Here is a 15,676-nt window from a genome sequence, read left to right as displayed (position 1 = left end):
AGCCCGCCCCGGCTCCGCCCCAACTCCGCCCCGAGCCCGCCCCGGATCCGCCCCGGCTCCGCCCCGAGCCCGCCCCGGCTCCGCCCCGAGCCCGCCCCGGCTCCGCCCCGAGCACGCCCCGGCTTGGGGGCGGGACCATCGCCCGCGACCCCGCCCCGCCCCTCGAAGCTGAGCCGAGCCGAGGTTGCTCGCGGCCCTGCGCGGAGCCAGGCGGGGCCGGGAATGGAAGCGGGCGTTCTGGTTCGGGTCCTGTCAGTGTCGGCTGCGGCTCCCGAGAGGTGCGGCCCCCCCCGGCGGGCGGGCTGTGGGTCTCGGGGCCTGAGGCCCAAGCTGGCGTTGCGGTCGGGATCGGGACCGGGATCGCTGCGGGCGGCAGGAGCCGCTCCTGCTCCGCCTGCAGCCGGAGCTGCGCTGGGGTCCTGCCGGGGCTCTGGGCACGGGAGGACGGCGGCGGCGATTTCCTCTGATAACCTCTGATATCGACGCCCCCACAGCATCATTGATCCCCACCCGAGTGTCACTGACCCCCCCAATGTCATTGATGCCCCCCCAATATTCCATTGATCTTCCCTCAGCGTCACTGACCCCCCCCAATATTCCACTGATGTCCCCACTTGATCCCGCCCTTTTTCTCCCCTCACGTTTCCCGCCCTTTTTCTCCCCTCACGTTTCCCGCCCTTTTTCTCCCCTCACGTTTGCCGCACTTTTTCGTGGGGAACGACCCCTGAGGGGTCCTGTGGAAGGATTCTGGAGGTCCGAGGGGTGAATTTGGGGTTTGGAGGGAGGTTTTGGGGGGTCCCAGGGATGGATTTTGGGGTTTTTGGGGGTCCAAGGGATGGATTTGGGGGTCCCGGTGTGGATCTGGGGTCCTGGGGAGGTTTTGGGGGGTCCCAAGGGTGGATTTGGGTTTCATGGGGAGGGGTTTGGGGGTTTTTTGGGGCCTCAGGGGTGAATTTGGGGTCCGGGGAGAGGTTTGGGGGGTTTTTCGGGGTCCCAGGGGTGAATTTGGGGTCTGGGGAGGGGTTTTTGGGGGTCCCTCACCTGCAGGGCGTCGCGGGGGTGGCAGGGGAGGGGGCAGCAGGGGGGGCCCAGCGCCCACCCCCCCTTGGGCTTCAGGAGGGCGTCGATGAGACCGAAACAGCTCGGGGGGGGGAGGTCAAAACCGGGGGGGGTCACGGGCTGGAACCCCCCAGTGCCCCCCAAACCACCCCCAGGGCCCCCCCGACCTCCAGGAGCCCGCAAAACCCTCCTCAGGTTCCTTTGATGCCTCAAATGGGCTGCCCAAACCTCCCGAAGATCCCCCAAAAACACCCAAAGCAGCCCCCAGGACTCCCCCCAGACCCCCCAAAACCCCCCAAACCCCTCCAGGACAACTCGGGACCCCCAGGATCCCCCAAAATCCGCCCCCCCCCTCCCCCTGAGGCCTCGTTTGACCCGCTCCACGTTGCGGACAGGCACCAGCTGATCAAGCCACAAGCACCAGCACCTGCGGGACTGGGATGGACTGGGAGCACTGGGAGGATGATCAGAGGGAACTGGGATGGACGGGGAGTGGACTGGGACGAACTGGCAGGCGTGTGGGGGTCGATGGTGGGCACACGGTGCCTTACTGGTCTGTACTGGGATGGGTCTAATGGCCCCAGGGGAGGGGGTGTGGCCACACTGGTCCAGACTGGGAGGGGTGTCACCATGGCGCCGGAGGCGGAGTCGAGGATACGAGCGAGGCAGGGACACCTAGGGGACAGCCAGGGCACCCCCAGGGACACCTAAAGGACAGCCAGGGCACCCCAGGGACACCTAGGGGACAGCCAGGGCACCCACAGGGACACTCAGGGCACCCCAGGGACACCTAGGGGACATCAAGGGCACCCCAGAGGCAGCCACGGCACCCCACAGATAGCCAGGGAACCCCCAGGGACACCTAAGGGACAGCCAGGGCACCCCCAGGGACACCTAAGGAACAGCAAGGGCACCCCCAGGGACACCTATGGGACAGCCAGGGCAGCCCTGGGACACCTAGGGGACAGCCAGGGCACCCCCAGGGACACCTATAGGAAAGCCTGGGCACCCCAGGGACAGCCAGGGAACCCCAGGGACACCTAGGGGACAGCCAGGGCCCCCCAGGGACACCTAGAAGACAGCCAGGGCACCACAGGAACAGCCAGGGCACCCCCGGGGACACACAGGGGACCCCAGGGACACCTAGGGGACAGCCAGGGCACCCCCAGGGACACCTAGGGGACAGCCAGGGCACTCCCAGGGACACCTAGGGGACAAGCAGGGCACCCTTGGGACAGCCAGGGCTCCCCCAGGGACAACTAGGGGACAGCCAGGGACCCCCAGGGACACCTAGGTGACAGCCAGGGCACTCCCAGGGACACCTAGGGGACAGGCAGGGCACCCTAGGGTCAGCCAGGGCTCCCCCAGGGACAACTAGGGGACAGCCAGGGAACCCCCAGGGACACCTAGGGGACAGTCAGGGCACTCCAGGGACACCTAGGGGACAGCCAGGGCACCCCCAGGGACACCTAGGGGACAGGCAGGGCACCCCCAGGGACACCTAGGGGACAGCAAGGCACCCCAGGGACACCCTGGGCACCCCCAGGGACACATAAGGGACAGCCAGGGCACCCCAAGGAGAGCCAGGGCACCCCCAGGGACATCTAAGGGACAGCCAGGGTACCCCAGGGACACCAACGGGACAGCCAGGGCACCCCCAGGGACACCTAGGGGACAGCTAGGGCACCCCAGGGACAGTCAGGGCCCCCCCAGGGATAGCCAGGGCATCCCCGGGGACACCTAGGGGACAGCCAGGGCACCCCAGGGACACCCAGGGCACCCCCAGGGACACCAAGGGGACAGCCAGGGCACCTCCAGGGACACCTATGGGAAAGCCAGGGCACCCCCAGTGACACCAAGGGGACAGCCAGGGCACCTCCAGGGACACCTAGGGGACAGGCACGTCACCCCCAGGGACACCAAGGGGACAGCCACGGCACCCCAGGGACACCTAGGGGACAGCCAGGGCACCCCAGGGACAGCCAGGGTACCCCCAGGGACACCTAGGGGACAGCCAGGGCACTCCCAGGGACACCTAGGTGACAGCCAGGGCACTCCCAGGGACACCTAGGGGACAGGCAGGGCACCCTAGGGTCAGCCAGGGCTCCCCCAGGGACAACTAGGGGACAGCCAGGGAACCCCCAGGGACACCTAGGGGACAGTCAGGGCACTCCAGGGACACCTAGGGGACAGCCAGAGCACCCCAAGGACAGCCAGGGCACCCCCAGGGACACCTCGGGGACAGGCAGGGCACCCCCAGGGACACCTAGGGGACAGGCAGGGCACCCCCAGGGACACCTAGGGGAAAGGAAGGGCACCCCCAGGGACACCTAGGGGACAGCCAGGGGCCCCCAGGGACACCTAGGGGACAGGCAGGGCACCCCCAGGGACACCTAGGGGACAGGCAGGGCACCCCCAGGGACACCTAGGGGAAAGGAAGGGCACCCCCAGAGACCCCTAGGGGATAGCCAGGGCACCCCAGGGACACCTAGGGGACAGACAGGGCACCCCCAGGGGCAGCCAGGGCACCCCCTGGGACACCTAGGGGACAGTCAGGGCCTCCGCAGGGACACTCAGGGAACCCCCAGGGACACCAAGGGGACAGCCACGGCGCCCCCAAGGACAGCCAGCGCATTCCCAGGGACACCTAGGTGACAGCCAGGGCACCCCCAGGGACACCTAAGAGACAGCCAGGTCAGCCCTGGGACACCTAGGGGACAGCCAGGGCACCCCAAGGGACACCTAAAGGACAGCCAGGGCACCACAGGAACAGCCAGGGCACCCCCGGGGACACCCAGGGGACCCCAGGGACACCTAGGGGACAGCCAGGGCACCCACAGGGACACCCAGGGCACCCCCAGGGACACCTAGGGGACAGCCAGGGCACTCCCAGGGACACCTAGGGGACAGGTAGGGCACCCTTGGGACAGCCAGGGCTCCCCCAGGGACAACTAGGGGACAGCCAGGGACCCCCAGGGACACCTAGGTGACAGCCAGGGCACTCCCAGGGACACCTAGGGGACAGGCAGGGCACCCTAGGGTCAGCCAGGGCTCCCCCAGGGACAACTAGGGGACAGCCAGGGAACCCCCAGGGACACCTAGGGGACAGGCAGGGCACCCCAAGGACAGCCAGGGCACCCCCAGGGACACCTCGGGGACAGGAAGGGCACCCCCAGGGACACCTAGCGGACAGGCAGGGCACCCCCAGGGACACCTAGGGGACAGCAAGGCACCCCAGGGACACCCTGGGCACCCCCAGATACACATAAGGGACAGCCAGGGCACCCCAAGGAGAGCCAGGGCACCCCCAGGGACATCTAAGGGACAGCCAGGGTACCCCAGGGACACCAAGGGGACAGCCAGGGCACCCCCAGGGACACCTAGGGGACAGCTAGGGCACCCCAGGGACAGCCAGGGCCCCCCCAGGGATAGCCAGGGCATCCCCGGGGACACCTAGGGGACAGCCAGGGACACCCAGGGCACCCCCAGGGACACCTAGGGGACAGCCAGGGACCCCCAGGGACAGCCAGGGCACCCCCAGAGACACCTAGGGGACAGCCAGGGCACCCCAGGGACGCCTTGGGGACAGCAACGCAGCCCAAGGACACCTAGGGGACAGCCAGGGCACCCCAGGGAAAGCCAGGGCACCCCAGGGACACCTAGGGGACAGCCAGGGACCCCCAGGGACAGCCAGGGCACCCCAGGGACACCTAGGGGACAGCCAGGGACCCCCAGGGACAGCCAGGGCATCCCCAGGGACACCTAGGGGACAGCCAGGGCACCCCCAGGTACAGCCAGGGGACAGCCAGGGCCCCCCCAGAGGTTGAAGGGGCCCCCCCGCTCCAAACCCAGCACGGATGCCTGCGTTGCGGCCCCCCAAAAACCCATGGCCGCCCCCCGAGCTGATATCGACCCCCCAAAGCATCATTGATCCTCACCCGAGTGTCACTGACCCCCCTAATGTCATTGATGCCCCCCCAATATTCCATTGATCCTTCCTCAGCGTCGCTGACCCCCCCCAAAATTCCATTGATCCCCTCCACTTGATCCCGCCCTTTTTCTCCCCTCACGTTTCCCGCCCTTTTTCTCCCCTCACGTTTCCCGCACTTTTTCGTGGGGAACGACCCCTGAGGGGTCCTGTGGAAGGATTCTGGAGGTCCGAGGGGTGAATTTGGGGTTTGGAGGGAGGTTTTGGGGGGTCCCAGGGATGGATTTGGGGGTTTTTGGGGGTCCAAGGGATGGATTTGGGGGTCCCGGGGTGGATCTGGGGTCCTGGGGAGGTTTTGGGGGGTCCCAGGGGTGGATTTGGGGTTCATGGGGAGGGGTTTGGGGGTTTTTTGGGGCCTCAGGGGTGAATTTGGGGTCCGGGGAGAGGTTTTGGGGTTTTTTTGCGGTCCCAGGGGTGAATGTGGGGTCTGGGGAGGGGTTTTTGGGGGTCCCTCACCTGCAGGGCGTCGCGGGGGTGGCAGGGGGAGGGGGCAGCGGGGGGGGCCATGCGCCCACCCCCCCTTGGGCTTCAGGAGGGCGTCGATGAGACCGAAACAGCTCGGGGGGGGGAGGGGGTCAAAAACGGGGGGGGGGTCACGGGCTGGAACCCCCCAGTGCCCCCCAAACCACCCCCAGGGCCCCCCCGACCTCCAGGAGCCCGCAAAACCCTCCTCAGGTTCCTTTGATGCCTCAAATGGGCCGCCCAAACCTCCCGAACCCCCCCAAAAACACCCACAGCAGCCCCTTGAGACTCCCCGCAGACCCCCCAAAACCCCCCAAACCCCTCCAGGACAACTCGGGACCCCCAGGACCCCCCAAAATCCGCCCCCCCCTCCCCCTGAGGCCTCATTTGACCCGCTCCACGTTGCGGACAGGCACCAGCTGATCAAGCCACAAGCACCAGCACCTGCGAGACTGGGATGGACTGGGAGCACTGGGAGGGTGATCAGAGAGAACTGGGATGGACGGGGAGTGGACTGGGACGAACTGGCAGGCGTGTGGGGGTCCATGGTGGGCACACGGTGCCTTACTGGTCTGTACTGGGATGGGTCTAATGGCCCCAGGGGAGGGGGTGTGGCCACACTGGTCCAGACTGGGAGGGGTGTCACCATGGCGCCGGAGGCGGAGTCGAGGATACGAGCGAGGCAGGGACACCTAGGGGACAGCCAGGGCACCCCCAGGGACACCTAAAGGACAGCCAGGGCACCCCAGGGACACCTAGGGGACAGCCAGGGCACCCACAGGGACACTCAGGGCACCCCAGGGACACCTAGGGGACATCAAGGGCACCCCAGAGGCAGCCACGGCACCCCACAGATAGCCAGGGAACCCCCAGGGACACCTAAGGGACAGCCAGGGCACCCCCAGGGACACCTAAGGAACAGCAAGGGCACCCCCAGGGACACCTATGGGACAGCCAGGGCAGCCCTGGGACACCTAGGGGACAGCCAGGGCACCCCCAGGGACACCTATAGGAAAGCCTGGGCACCCCAGGGACAGCCAGGGAACCCCAGGGACACCTAGGGGACAGCCAGGGCCCCCCAGGGACACCAAGAAGACAGCCAGGGCACCACAGGAAAAGCCAGGGCACCCCCGGGGACACCCAGGGGACCCCAGGGACACCTAGGGGACAGCCAGGGCACCCCCAGGGACACCTAGGGGACAGCCAGGGCACTCCCAGGGACACCTAGGGGACAGGCAGGGCACCATTGGGACAGCCAGGGCTCCCCCAGGGACAACTAGGGGACAGCCAGGGACCCCCAGGGACACCTAGGTGACAGCCAGGGCACTCCCAGGGACACCTAGGGGACAGCCAGGGCCCCACAGGGACAGCCAGGGCCCCCCAATGGACAGCAAGGGCACCTCCAGGGACACCTAAGGGACAGCCAGGGCACCCCAGGGACAACTACGGGACAGCCAGGGCACCCCTAGGGACACCTAAAGGAAAGCCTGGATACCCCAGGGACAGCCAGGGCACCCCAGGGACACCTAGGGGACAGCCAGGGCCCCCACAGGGACAGCCAGGGCCCCCCCAGGGACAGACAAGGTACCCCTAGGGACACATAAGGGACAGCCAGGGCCCTGACAGGGACACCCAGGGCACCCCCAGGGACACCTAGGGGACAGGCAGGGCACCCCCAGGGACACCAGGGCATCCCCAAGGACACCTAGGGGACAGCCAGGGCACCCCCAGGGACACCTAGGGGACAGCCAGGTCACCCGCAGGCACGCCTAGGGGACAGCCAGGGCACCCCAGGGGCAGCCAGGGCACCCCCAGGGACCGTTAGGGGACAGCCAGGGCACCCCAGGGACAGCCAGGGCACCCCCTGGGACACCTAGGGGACAGTCAGGGCCTCCGCAGGGACACTCAGGGAACCCCCAGGGACACCAAGGGGAAAGCCACGGCGCCCCCAAGGACAGCCAGCGCATTCCCAGGGACACCTAAGAGACAGCCAGGGCAGCCCTGGGACACCTAGGGGACAGCCAGGGCACCCCAAGGGACACCTAAAGGACAGCCAGGGCACCACAGGAACAGCCAGGGCACCCCCGGGGACACCCAGGGGACCCCAGGGACACCTAGGGGACAGCCAGGGCACCCACAGGGACACCCAGGGCACCCCCAGGGACACCTAGGGGACAGCCAGGGCACTCCCAGGGACACCTAGGGGACAGGCAGGGCACCATTGGGACAGCCAGGGCTCCCCCAGGGACAACTAGGGGACAGCCAGGGACCCCCAGGGACACCTAGGTGACAGCCAGGGCACTCCCAGGGACACCTAGGGGACAGCCAGGGCACCCCCAGGGACACCTATAGGAAAGCCTGGGCACCCCAGGGACAGCCAGGGAACCCCAGGGACACCTAGGGGACAGCCAGGGCCCCCCAGGGACACCTAGAAGACAGCCAGGGCACCACAGGAACAGCCAGGGCACCCCCGGGGACACAGAGGGGACCCCAGGGACACCTAGGGGACAGCCAGGGCACCCACAGGGACACCCAGGGCACCCCCAGGGACAACTAGGGGACAGCCAGGGAACCCCCAGGGACACCTAGGGGACAGTCAGGGCACTCCAGGGACACCTAGGGGACAGGCAGGGCACCCCCAGGGACACCTAGGGGACAGGCAGGGCACCCCCAGGGACACCTAGGGGACAGCAAGGCACCCCAGGGACACCCTGGGCACCCCCAGGGACACATAAGGGACAGCCAGGGCACCCCAAGGAGAGCCAGGGCACCCCCAGGGACATCTAAGGGACAGCCAGGGTACCCCAGGGACACCAAGGGGACAGCCAGGGCACCCCCAGGGACACCTAGGGGACAGCTAGGGCACCCCAGGGACAGCCAGGGCCCCCCCAGGGATAGCCAGGACATCCCCGGGGACACCAAGGGGGCAGCCACGGCACCCCAGGGACACCCAGGGCACCCCCAGGGACACCAAAGGGACAGCCAGGGCACCTCCAGGGACACCTATGGGACAGCCAGGGCACCCCCAGGGACACCAAGGGGACAGCCAGGGCACCTCCAGGGACACCTAGGGGACAGGCAGGTCACCCCCAGGGACACCAAGGGGGCAGCCACGGCACCCCAGGGAAACCTAGGGGACAGCCAGGGCACCCCAGGGACAGCCGGGGCACCCCTAGAGCACCTCAGGGACACCCCGGGCACCCCCAGGGACACGTAGGGGACAGCTAGGGCACACCAGGGACAGCCAGGGCACCCCCAGGGACACCTAGGGGACAGCCAGGGCACCCCAGGGACACCCAGGGCACCCCCAGGGACACCTAGGGGACAGCCAGGGCACTCCCAGGGACACCTAGGTGACAGCCAGGGCACTCCCAGGGACACCTAGGGGACAGGCAGGGCACCCCAGGGACAGCCAGGGCACCCCCTGGGACACCTAGGGGACAGTCAGGGCCTCCGCAGGGACACTCAGGGAACCCCCAGGGACACCAAGGGGAAAGCCATGGCGCCCCCAAGGACAGCCAGCGCATTCCCAGGGACACCTAGGGGACAGCCAGGGCACCCCCAGGGACACCTAAGAGACAGCCAGGGCAGCCCTGGGACACCTAGGGGACAGCCAGGGCACCCCAAGGGACACCTAAAGGACAGCCAGGGCACCACAGGAACAGCCAGGGCACCCCCGGGGACACCCAGGGGACCCCAGGGACACCTAGGGGACAGCCAGGGCACCCACAGGGACACCCAGGGCACCCCCAGGGACACCTAGGGGACAGCCAGGGCACTCCCATGGACACCTAGGGGACAGGCAGGGCACCATTGGGACAGCCAGGGCTCCCCCAGGGACAACTAGGGGACAGCCAGGGACCCCCAGGGACACCTAGGTGACAGCCAGGGCACTCCCAGGGACACCTAGGGGACAGCCAGGGCACCCCCAGGGACACCTATAGGAAAGCCTGGGCACCCCAGGGACAGCCAGGGAACCCCAGGGACACCTAGGGGACAGCCAGGGCCCCCCAGGGACACCTAGAAGACAGCCAGGGCACCACAGGAACAGCCAGGGCACCCCCGGGGACACCCAGGGGACCCCAGGGACACCTAGGGGACAGCCAGGGCACCCACAGGGACACCCAGGGCACCCCCAGGGACACCTAGGGGACAGCCAGGGCACTCCCAGGGACACCTAGGGGACAGGCAGGGCACCCTTGGGACAGCCAGGGCTCCCCCAGGGACAACTAGGGGACAGCCAGGGACCCCCAGGGACACCTAGGTGAAAGCCAGGGCACTCCCAGGGACACCTAGGGGACAGGCAGGGCACCCTTGGGACATCCAGGGCTCCCCCAGGGACAACTAGGGGACAGCCAGGGAACCCCCAGGGACACCTAGGGGACAGTCAGGGCACTCCAGGGACACCTAGGGGACAGGCAGGGCACCCCCAGGGACACCTAGGGGACAGGCAGGGCACCCCCAGGGACACCTAGGGGACAGCAAGGCACCCCAGGGACAGCCAGGGCCCCCCCAGGGATAGCCAGGGCATCCCCGGGGACACCTAGGGGACAGCCAGGGCACCCCAGGGCCACCCAGGGCACCCCCAGGGACACCAAGGGGACAGCCAGGGCACCTCCAGGGACACCTATGGGACAGCCAGGGCACCCCCAGGGACAGCCAGGGTACCCCCAGGGACCCCTAGGGGACAGCCTGGGCACCCCCAGGGACAGCCGGGGCACCCCTAGAGCACCTCAGGGACACCCAGGGCACCCCCAGGGACACTTAGGGGACAGCTAGGGCACACCAGGGACAGCCAGGGCACCCCGAGGGACACCTAGGGGACAGCCAGGGCACCCCCAGGGACAGCTAGGGGACAGCCAGGGCATCCCCAGGGACACCGGAGCACCCCCAGGGACACTTAGGGGACAGCCAGGGCCCTCCCAGGGACAGACAAGGCACCCCTAGGGACAGCTATGGGACAGCCAGGGACCCCCAGGGAAAGCCAGGGCACCCCCAGGGACACCTAGGGGACAGCCAGGGCACCCCAGGGACGCCTTGGGGACAGCAAGGCACCCCAAGGACACCTAGGGGACAGCCAGGGACCCCCAGGGACAGCCAGGGCACCCCCAGGGACTCCAGGGTATCCCCAGGGACACCTAGGGGGACAGCCAGGGCACCCCCAGGGACACCTAAAGGACAGCCAGGGCACCACAGGAACAGCCAGGGCACCCCCGGGGACACCCAGGGGACCCCAGGGACACCTACTGGACAGCCAGGGCACCCACAGGGACACCTATGGGACAGCCAGGGCACTCCCAGGGACACCTAGGGGACAGGTAGGGCACCCTTGGAACAGCCAGGGCTCCCCCAGGGACAACTAGGGGACAGCCAGGGACCCCCAGGGACACCTAGGTGACAGCCAGGGCACTCCCAGGGACACCTAGGGGACAGGCAGGGCACCCTAGGGTCAGCCAGGGCTCCCCCAGGGACAATTAGGGGACAGCCAGGGAACCCCCAGGGACACCTAGGGGACAGTCAGGGCACTCCAGGGACACCTAGGGGACAGCCAGAGCACCCCAAGGACAGCCAGGGCACCCCCAGGGACACCTCGGGGACAGGCAGGGCACCCCCAGGGACACCTAGGGGACAGGCAGGGCACCCCCAGGGACACCTAGGGGACAGCAAGGCACCCCAGGGACACCCTGGGCACCCCCAGATACACATAAGGGACAGCCAGGGCACCCCAAGGAGAGCCAGGGCACCCCCAGGGACATCTAAGGGACAGCCAGGGTACCCCAGGGACACCAAGGGGACAGCCAGGGCACCCCCAGGGACACCTAGGGGACAGCTAGGGCACCCCAGGGACAGCCAGGGCCCCCCCAGGGATAGCCAGGGCATCCCCGGGGACACCTAGGGGACAGCCAGGGCACCCCAGGGACACCCAGGGCACCCCCAGGGACACCTAGGGGACAGCCAGGGACCCCCAGGGACAGCCAGGGCACCCCCAGAGACACCTAGGGGACAGCCAGGGCACCCCAGGGACGCCTTGGGGACAGCAACGCAGCCCAAGGACACCTAGGGGACAGCCAGGGCACCCCAGGGAAAGCCAGGGCATCCCCAGGGACACCTAGGGGACAGCCAGGGCACCCCCAGGGAAAGCCAGGGCACCCCAGGGACACCTAGGGGACAGCCAGGGACCCCCAGGGACAGCCAGGGCACCCCCAGGGACTCCAGGGCATCCCCAGGGACACCTAGGGGACAGCCAGGGCCCCCCCAGAGGTTGAAGGGGCCCCCCCGCTCCAAACCCAGCACGGATGCCTGCGTTGCGGCCCCCCAAAAACCCATGGCCGCCCCCCGAGCTGATATCGACCCCCCCACAGCATCATTGATCCTCACCCGAGTGTCACTGACCCCCCCAATGTCATTGATGCCCCCCCAATATTCCATTGATCCTTCCTCAGCGTCGCTGACCCCCCCCAAAATTCCATTGATCCCCTCCACTTGATCCCGCCCTTTTTCTCCCCTCACGTTTCCCGCCCTTTTTCTCCCCTCACGTTTCCCGCACTTTTTCGTGGGGAACGACCCCTGAGGGGTCCTGTGGAAGGATTCTGGAGGTCCGAGGGGTGAATTTGGGGTTTGGAGGGAGGTTTTGGGGGGTCCCAGGGATGGATTTGGGGGTTTTTGGGGGTCCAAGGGATGGATTTGGGGGTCCCGGGGTGGATCTGGGGTCCTGGGGAGGTTTTGGGGGGTCCCAGGGGTGGATTTGGGGTTCATGGGGAGGGGTTTGGGGGTTTTTTGGGGCCTCAGGGCTGAATTTGGGGTCCGGGGAGAGGTTTTGGGGTTTTTTTGCGGTCCCAGGGGTGAATGTGGGGTCTGGGGAGGGGTTTTTGGGGGGTCCCTCACCTGCAGGGCGTCGCGGGGGTGGCAGGGGGAGGGGGCAGCGGGGGGGGCCCAGCGCCCACCCCCCCTTGGGCTTCAGGAGGGCGTCGATGAGACCGAAACAGCTCGGGGGGGGGGGGGGGGGTCAAAAACGGGGGGGGGTCACGGGCTGGAACCCCCCAGTGCCCCCCAAACCACCCCCAGGGCCCCCCCGACCTCCAGGAGCCCGCAAAACCCTCCTCAGGTTCCTTTGATGCCTCAAATGGGCCGCCCAAACCTCCCGAAGCCCCCCAAAAAACACCCACAGCAGCCCCTTGAGACTCCCCACAGACCCCCCAAAACCCCCCAAACCCCTCCAGGACAACTCGGGACCCCCAGGACCCCCCAAAATCCGCCCCCCCCTCCCCCTGAGGCCTCATTTGACCCGCTCCACGTTGCGGACAGGCACCAGCTGATCAAGCCACAAGCACCAGCACCTGCGGGACTGGGATGGACTGGGAGCACTGGGAGGGTGATCAGAGAGAACTGGGATGGACGGGGAGTGGACTGGGACGAACTGGCAGGCGTGTGGGGGTCCATGGTGGGCACACGGTGCCTTACTGGTCTGTACTGGGATGGGTCTAATGGCCCCAGGGGAGGGGGTGTGGCCACACTGGTCCAGACTGGGAGGGGTGTCACCATGGCGCCGGAGGCGGAGTCGAGGATACGAGCGAGGCAGGGACACCTGGGGGACAGCCAGGGCACCCCCAGGGACACCTAAAGGACAGCCAGGGCACCCCAGGGACACCTAGGGGACAGCCAGGGCACCCACAGGGACACTCAGGGCACCCCAGGGACACCTAGGGGACATCAAGGGCACCCCAGAGGCCGCCACGGCACCCCACAGATAGCCACGGAACCCCCAGGGACACCTAAGGGACAGCCAGGGCACCCCCAGGGACACCTAAGGAACAGCAAGGGCACCCCCAGGGACACCTATGGGACAGCCAGGGCAGCCCAGGGACACCTAGGGGACAGCCAGGGCCCCCCAGGGACACCTAGAAGACAGCCAGGGCACCACAGGAACAGCCAGGGCACCCCCGGGGACACCCAGGGGACCCCAGGGACACCTAGGGGACAGCCAGGGCACCCCCAGGGACACCTAGGGGACAGCCAGGGCACTCCCAGGGACACCTAGGGGACAGGCAGGGCACCCTTGGGACAGCCAGGGCCCCCCAATGGACAGCAAGGGCACCTCCAGGGACACCTAAGGGACAGCCAGGGCACCCCAGGGACAACTACGGGACAGCCAGGGCACCCCAGGGACACCTAGGGGACAGCCAGGGCCCCCACAGGGACAGCCAGGGCCCCCCCAGGGACAGACAAGGTACCCCTAGGGACACATAAGGGACAGCCAGGGCCCTGACAGGGACACCCAGGGCACCCCCAGGGACACCTAGGGGACAGGCAGGGCACTCCAGGGACACCTAGGGGACAGGCAGGGCACCCCCAGGGACACCTAGGGGACAGGCAGGGCACCCCCAGGGACACCTAGGGGACAGCAAGGCACCCCAGGGACACCCTGGGCACCCCCAGGGACACATAAGGGACAGCCAGGGCACCCCAAGGAGAGCCAGGGCACCCCCAGGGACATCTAAGGGACAGCCAGGGTACCCCAGGGACACCAAGGGGACAGCCAGGGCACCCCCAGGGACACCTAGGGGACAGCTAGGGCACCCCAGGGACAGCCAGGGCCCCCCCAGGGATAGCCAGGGCATCCCCGGGGACACCTAGGGGACAGCCAGGGCACCCCAGGGACACCCAGGGCACCCCCAGGGACACCAAGGGGACAGCCAGGGCACCTCCAGGGACACCTATGGGACAGCCAGGGCACCCCCAGGGACACCAAGGGGACAGCCAGGGCACCTCCAGGGACACCTAGGGGACAGGCAGGTCACCCCCAGGGACACCAAGGGGACAGCCACGGCACCCCAGGGACACCTAGGGGACAGCCAGGGCACCCCAGGGACAGCCAGGGTACCCCCAGGGACCCCTAGGGGACAGCCTGGGCACCCCCAGGGACAGCCGGGGCACCCCTAGAGCACCTCAGGGACACCCAGGGCACCCCCAGGGACACGTAGGGGACAGCTAGGGCACACCAGGGACAGCCAGGGCACCCCCAGGGACACCTAGGGGACAGCCAGGGCACCCCAGGGACACCCAGGGCACCCCCAGGGACACCTAGGGGACAGCCAGGGCACTCCCAGGGACACCTAGGTGACAGCCAGGGCACTCCCAGGGACACCTAGGGGACAGGCAGGGCACCCCAGGGACAGCCAGGGCACCCCCTGGGACACCTAGGGGACAGTCAGGGCCTCCGCAGGGACACTCAGGGAACCCCCAGGGACACCAAGGGGAAAGCCACGGCGCCCCCAAGGACAGCCAGCGCATTCCCAGGGACACCTAGGGGACAGCCAGGGCACCCCCAGGGACACCTAAGAGACAGCCAGGGCAGCCCTGGGACACCTAGGGGACAGCCAGGGCACCCCAAGGGACACCTAAAGGACAGCCAGGGCACCACAGGAACAGCCAGGGCCCCCCAATGGACAGCAAGGGCACCTCCAGGGACACCTAAGGGACAGCCAGGGCACCCCAGGGACAACTACGGGACAGCCAGGGCACCCCAGGGACACCTAGGGGACAGCCAGGGCCCCCACAGGGACAGCCAGGGCCCCCCCAGGGACAGACAAGGTACCCCTAGGGACACATAAGGGACAGCCAGGGCCCTGACAGGGACACCCAGGGCACCCCCAGGGACACCTAGGGGACAGGCAGGGCACCCCCAGGGACACCAGGGCATCCCCAAGGACACCTAGGGGACAGCCAGGGCACCCCCAGGGACACCTAGGGGACAGCCAGGTCACCCGCAGGCACGCCTAGGGGACAGCCAGGGCACCCCAGGGGCAGCCAGGGCACCCCCAGGGACCGTTAGGGGACAGCCAGGGCACCCCAGGGACAGCCAGGGCACCCCCTGGGACACCTAGGGGACAGTCAGGGCCTCCGCAGGGACACTCAGGGAACCCCCAGGGACACCAAGGGGAAAGCCACGGCGCCCCCAAGGACAGCCAGCGCATTCCCAGGGACACCTAAGAGACAGCCAGGGCAGCCCTGGGACACCTAGGGGACAGCCAGGGCACCCCAAGGGACACCTAAAGGACAGCCAGGGCACCACAGGAACAGCCAGGGCACCCCCGGGGACACCCAGGGGACCCCAGGGACACCTAGGGGACAGCCAGGGCACCCACAGGGACACCCAGGGCACCCCCA

This window comes from Chamaea fasciata, unplaced genomic scaffold (assembly GCF_029207755.1).
Source record: "Chamaea fasciata isolate MVZ Bird 193981 ecotype frontalis unplaced genomic scaffold, bChaFas1.0.hap1 SCAF_152, whole genome shotgun sequence".
Classification (NCBI taxonomy): Eukaryota; Metazoa; Chordata; class Aves; order Passeriformes; family Sylviidae; genus Chamaea; species Chamaea fasciata.
Note: the sequence above shows the minus strand (reverse complement) of the source record.